The sequence below is a fragment of the Octodon degus genome, unplaced genomic scaffold, assembly GCF_000260255.1.
Source record: "Octodon degus isolate 3935 unplaced genomic scaffold, OctDeg1.0 scaffold00027, whole genome shotgun sequence".
In the NCBI taxonomy this organism is placed as follows: Eukaryota; Metazoa; Chordata; class Mammalia; order Rodentia; family Octodontidae; genus Octodon; species Octodon degus.
In genome coordinates, this window is record NW_004524603.1 from 7,728,203 (window position 1) to 7,734,824 (window position 6,622).

Sequence of the window (6,622 nt, forward strand, 5' to 3'; positions counted from 1 at the left end):
AGCAGGAAGCTCTCCGCACACTCACCGGACCTGGGCTAGGACTGGGTCTCTGTATTGTTTCTAATGTGTTTTAAAAAAGGTTTTTTTGTAATCTCTTTAACAACAAAAAACAAAAACCTAAACAAAGTTATGCTAATAAAAAGAAAAAAGACCTAAGGATCAATGCAACACATGCAAGTTGCAGAAACAACTCTAAAGGGCCAGAGAGATAGATCAGCTGACTAAGCATCATTACATGCCAAGCTGGCCTCACCACTGCATATGCTGAGACAGCACTGAGTCCAGGCCTGGTGGCGCATGCCTGTAATCCCAGCTCTGGGGAAGCTGAAAACAGGAGGATCACTATGAGTCAGAGCTGCATAGTGAGACCCTGTACCAAATACATCGAAAAAAGAAAGAAACAACTCTAAATACATTCAACCACCTTATCTTTGACAAAGGGGTCTGCCACCTTCACTGGAAGAAAGATAGTCTCTTTAATAAGTGGTGCTGGAAAAAACGGCTTTCCATATACTAGAAATTAAACCTGGCTTAGACCCATCTCTATTGCCATGCACTAAAACAAAATACAAATTTATCAAAGATCTAAATATTAAAACAGAAACACTAAATCTGCTGGAAAGAACAGGTGGAAGACTTAAAGACATAGGTATAGCAAAAACTTCATGAATAAAACCTCAATCGCATGGGAAACATACAATGAAGCAACAACTGGGATCTCATCTTATTAAAAGTCTTTTGTAGAGCAAAAGAAATTACTCACAGAGTGAAGAGAAACTCAATGAATGGGAAAATATTTTTCAGTTATTCCTCAGACAAAGGACTAATATCTAGAACATATAAAGAATGGGAAAGAAATCAGATGCCTTAAATTTAAAGATCTGATTCAATAGTGGGTATCTGAGATGAATACACAGTTCTCAGATGCAGAAGTACAAATGGCAAATAAATACATAAAGTCATGTTCAACATCACTGGTCATTTGGAAGAAGGAAATTAAATTCCATTTCACTCCTGAAAGAGCTGCTACTATCAAGAAATCAACCAATGACAAGTGCCAGAGGGCTGTATGGAAAAGGGAACCCTTTTCGAACTTCGGTGAGAGTACAGATTGGTAAAACCACTGTGGAAATCGGTGTGGAAATTCCTCAAAAACTTGGGGTGGGCCCATTTTACCCAGCTATTCCTCTAGTTGGTATCTTCCCGAATAAAGTTAAAAGCATTATACCACAGTAATGTGCACATCCATGTTTATAGCATTACAGTTTGTAATAGCTAAATCTTGGAAACAGCCCAAATGCCCATCAACCGATGAGTGGATACAGAAGATATGTTTTTATATGCAATGGCACACTACTCAGCCATAAAGGATATAATTCACACATTTCTAGTTAAAAGGATGCACCTTGAGACCATACTCTTAAGTGAAATAAATCAGACACACATGCGTACATATTGCCTGGTTTTCCTGGTGTGAGAAACTGAAAGTATAAATAAGAACCAAGATGTATGTGGGATTTTGTGTAATTGAAAAAATTGTTCCAAAAGGAATGGGATCTAGAGATGGAGGAGGGGGAAAAGAAGGTAAGGAAAAAAACAGTGATGAAAGAAGAATAAAATGGAAACAAGGGTAAAATAGAAACACTGAAAATAAGGTGGGAAAGAGATGTCCAAAGAAAGGGAGGTGCGTGGGAAAAAAAGAAGAATTAAAACATTTCACATACAGGTACAAATTCCCTATGATGAATGTGACCACGATGTATATTTAAATTGTAGCAATAAAAATAATTTGGTTGAGAAACAGCCTCTACCAGCCATCAGTGTCTACAGTCGTGGAGCACTTGGGGGTGGTAGGGGGTTTAGTCATTACCAGAAGGTGAAATAAACAACAGAGCTCTCTAGTACACAGCAAAGCAGAACTTTCTAGATGCTTGTAATTGTGTCCTTATTCACTGCTGAGACTCCTTTAGTGCTCCAAGGCTGTACTCCCTACAAAGCCATTAGAGTAATTAAGAAAATAGTCATCACAATTAGGTCTGTAGAATCCATGCCTATGACCCCTATGAAATGGAAGTAATTACAGATTCAATTACTCCTTCTCAGTGGAAATTGGTTTGGTCTTTATAAATGTTAGACAATTATCTGTTCAGGTTAGATTCTCTTAGAAGGACCTTTTAACCATTCTCAGATTTTATGCAAAATGTTTTTGGATTTGCAGTTTTTGGGTGCAGGTCCCCTCAAGGTAGATATTTTGTTCCAAGAAACTTTATAAAGTAAACACAGAGAGGGCATTACAAGTGGTTGGCTGTTCAAGTTTCATGATCGATAAACATGAATAAGCGGAGACCACAACAAGGCATAATTCTGTAATCATTATTAGTATGTGTCGACTATCAACGGTGAGAGATAAGAGAAAACCTGCCATATATTGGAGTTTCTTGAATGTTCTTGAAATACTTTGATTTTTCTTTTACTGTAATTGAGGATTGATTTTTCTTTAGAACCTAATATTTCATTAGGAACATTGCAAGTTATTAATTTAGCAAGAAGGTACAAGATTTAGATTTTTAAAATTTTATTTATTTATTTATTTATTGCAGGATCTTGCTACACAGTTCTGCTCATAATGATCCTCCTGCTTCAGCCTCCTCAGCTCTGGGATTACAAGTGTAAGTCACTGCGCCCAGTTTCACTGGCCTGCATGGCATGTGGTACTGGGGATTGAATCCAGGTCTTATGTTTGCCAGTCAGGCATATAGACCACTGAGCTATCTCCCCAGTCCAAGATTTAAATCTTAAAGAGGAAAGTTTTCTTTCTGTATTTTAGGCAGGGGCCTACAGAGTCTACAGGGTCTCACTACATAGATCTGACTAATAGTGATCTGCCTGTGTTCAGCCTCCCAACAGCTGGGATTATAGGCATGCGCCACTATGCCCAGTCTTAATCACTGCCTCAGTGTTCCCCGGGGGAAGGGCTGGCATGGCTCAATGGGGATTGAACCCCAGAGACTGCATCTGCCTAAACAAGCGCTTTAATCCACTGAGCTGTTTGGCTGGCCCTCAAAGAGGAAGTTTTAAGAATTTGTCTCTATGTAAAAACTAAGTTAATTTACCAGGGCTATTGTTTCTTTACCTGGATTTGATATGATTCTATTCTTTGATTCTTTGTCTTTGTGTTTCTGTCTCTGTTTCTGTGTTTTGGTCTCTTGCTCTGTGTGTGTCTCATTCTAAATCAAGAAATAGGACTTACTTGAACAAATCTGCAATCTTAAATGTATGCATAAAACATCACAAATAGTAGGCCTATTTTTAATGTAATGTGGCCATTTGTGGCCTAAACCCTATGAAGAAAGGAATTTAAGATCCTTTTCAGTTTCTCCAGATACTATTAAAATAATATCCAGCATTTGTTTTAAAAGATTAGCTAGTTGTCACCTTCACATTTCAGGGATAATAGACTAGGAACAATATAATGCTGGGTTTTAAATATTCATTTGACTAGCATCTGAGGTAAAAATCCAAACCTTAACTCCAACCCTCTGCAGTTTGAGAAGATGTATGCTTGTATTTCTCAAGTTCTACTCAATGAATTCCAACTGATTCCTTTAACTGACATGAAAATTCATTATTTTTGTTATATAAGAAAACTGCCTCACTGGATTAAAGACTAGCTTGGGTAATTCACATTTTATCTATTTACCTTTTTATTTTCCATAAGCAAGAACTCCTTATATTTTTGTAAATCATGGCTAACGGATTACAAGATTTTCCAAGAGAGAGTGCTGGATGTATAGTCTTCCTGATGTTCAACTCTAGAAATTAATGGCCAACTCTTAGCATCTGAAAAGTAGCCAGGGGGGAAAACTATCTCTTACACTGGTGAATTAGGTCTTCTCATTGTCTTTGAACCTGGTCCCTGGGACACCTCTTTGCTTTTTATTCTTGGCTGGGCCACCCTCATGTGCGATTCTTCAGGGCTGCTCAGGAAGGCATAATTTCCCATGTTCTACATCCACCCACCAAGGACTCCGAGAGGGCTGACATCTTCACATTGACTCTATGCAGAATGATGTGACTCAGCTGGCCTTGTGTTTCTGAGATTCCAGAACACCCATGTCAACCTCTCTGATTCATTCTCTCAAAGTTCCCCTTCTTACTTTCATTATGACGATGGTAGCTGGTAGACAGCATAGGCTCACAGCAGCACATTGAATCTTTCCTGCTAGTCTTAGACTTGTCTAGGATCACATCCCTTAAGTCCCTGGAGGAGGGTGACTAGAAACTCACATCATGAACTTCTTCCTTGGATATGAAAAACTCTCAGTCTAGCCAGTTTTTAATTATTACATTTTTGTTTATTTTAATCATTGTATAAAGTACTCTTACACGTCAGTCATGAAAAGGAACTACTGAACTCCCTCTTAAATAGATCAATCCGCTCAGGAGAGCCTCAGTCTTGACACACTTAGTCTTTGAAGGAGGGTGATGTAATTTGGAGCTTTATTTTATGGATGTTACTATCCTAAAAGTGTTACTTTTTACCGATACAAATATCTTTCTTTTAATCGAGAAGCAATGCTTCTTATTCCTATTGCCATTTCTAAAGCCCCCTCCATGTAAGAAAATCCATACAAATGATTCTGGCATTGATTGCTCCCCTGCTCTTTCTACAAACATCATCTCATCTGTGAGATACTTTGTCATTTCCCCTTCATCTCAGCAGGTCACTTTGCTCCCCTAATGGGCATAAAAGACTTGTTTGAAGGTGTAGCTTTTATTGGGCTCTGAACCCTGTAAGGCCCTGAGGATGATCAATGTTTGTTTTTATGTTACCAATATCATGAAGGTGCTGAGAGAACATCCAAAGGAGCCACACCCTCTTGGCTACAATAATGCAAAGCACTTAGGCATTAGGATGAGATGGTCCAAAGAAAGATAAAATTTAAGATATCTCTCAGTACCTCAGACCAACATGAGCCAGAGACAACCAAGAAAAGGGTTTTAAGATTGGGATGACTCTCAGGTCAGAAGATGAACCAAAGAAGTTAAAAATAAATGATCTAAAATTTGGGAGGTAATGTAAACCAAGGGAATTATAACTTAAACTAAGGTAATAAAGAGCTTCGAAGAGAAAGAAAGGTAAATCATGTTAGATGCACAATGTCTGACACCATAAAATTGAAGAGCGCACGCTACGTGTGTTAGCATGAAGATGACTGTTGGGCATATTGCAAAGAATTCTGGGAGACTAATGAAGAGAACGTCCAGTGGAGGATAATTAAACGTAGATCAAAAAGTAGAATGAACTTAACAACGCTCAGTTTGCAGAATTATCATTTGGAAGTTTGGGAAAAAGGAGAAAGCAATCTGGTAGAAACTAGAGGAGGCTTAGCATTAAGAGATTTTGTATCTATGTCAGGAACAGAATCGATTTTTAATTATGCTTTTACCACAAGTGCATAATCAACTTGCCCATATTATTTTCCAAACTTGGAAGGAAAAAGCCCTGAGCGTTCTTGTCTCACGGGCACGGGTGGTGTAAAACTTTCTCCAGCGGGAGACTTCGAGGGGGAGATCATTAGGCCCGTCCGAGCATAGCTGGGAACTGTGCGCCACCTTCCTACTCTCCTGTTTCAGATGCGGTAAATGATACCCATCCATGCCTCTTTCTTCAAGTGGTAAGTAATCCAGTACATCAATTTTCTGAAAAGTGATGGCCAACGTATTTTGCCAAAGACCCTTGGGCGTGCGCTCTTCGAGGAACTTCTTCTGACTAGGAGAAGAATTAACTAGACTATTTCACAGGCGGGTTCTGAACTTTATGGTTAACTAGGGAAAGCAGGATCTTTGAACTTTGTCAGGTCTGGAAATAAACAGAAATTCTGTAGCCCACTCAGAGACATCCTAAAACTCTAGCTAATTAGATTTTAATAAACAAGGTCATCCCTACTGGCAAGCTTACTTTGCAATTTCAAGCATGAACCATTTATGATGCAGTCAACTTACACAAATTAAAATACATATAAATCCTCCCCTCATAAGAGAGGCAATAAAAATCCATCACTGCTAATTGACAGCCAGAAATACCATCAGAGAGAGGAATGAGGGGCCTGAACTTGTAGGGCTATGCACATCCTGAACAATGCAAATCTCAGTTTAGTGACAATTTTGTGGAGTGAATGAAGCATGTGTGTTTGGGTGAATTCATTTTTCTCTCGAGGATCCCGAAGGGGAATTGCCAAATGTTTCTTACAGAGCAGAGTATCCAGTTTGTAAACAATATGAAAACCGAATAGGAAAAGAATGATAATGAACATATGGAAGATTTAGCTGTTTTACTTCCTTGAGATGCACAAACATTTGGAAGGCCAATTTTGCATTTCCAGAGAGACTTCTTTTTTTTTTTATTAGTTTGTCCCATAACAGTACACCACAGGCTGGGAGATATCAAGAACATCTGTGTTGTCATAGTGCTGAAGGGGAGGAGCACAAGAGCAAGATGCTAGGATGGTTGGTTTTCCTGTGTAGGAGGTGACTGTCCTCACACTGCACATTGTGTCCTCACATAGGCTGCCATGTGTATGTGCAGAGTGAGGGGGAGGGGAGAGAGGGGGAGAGGGAG

General features: G+C 39.0%; 1 protein-coding gene across 1 annotated transcript in view; it reads right to left on the reverse strand.

The window, feature by feature from the left end:
* Cntnap2 (contactin associated protein like 2) overlaps nt 1-6,622 on the reverse strand; it is a 1,699,165-nt gene that overhangs the window by 479,321 nt on the left and 1,213,222 nt on the right. The gene's annotated exons all lie outside the window — the stretch shown is intronic.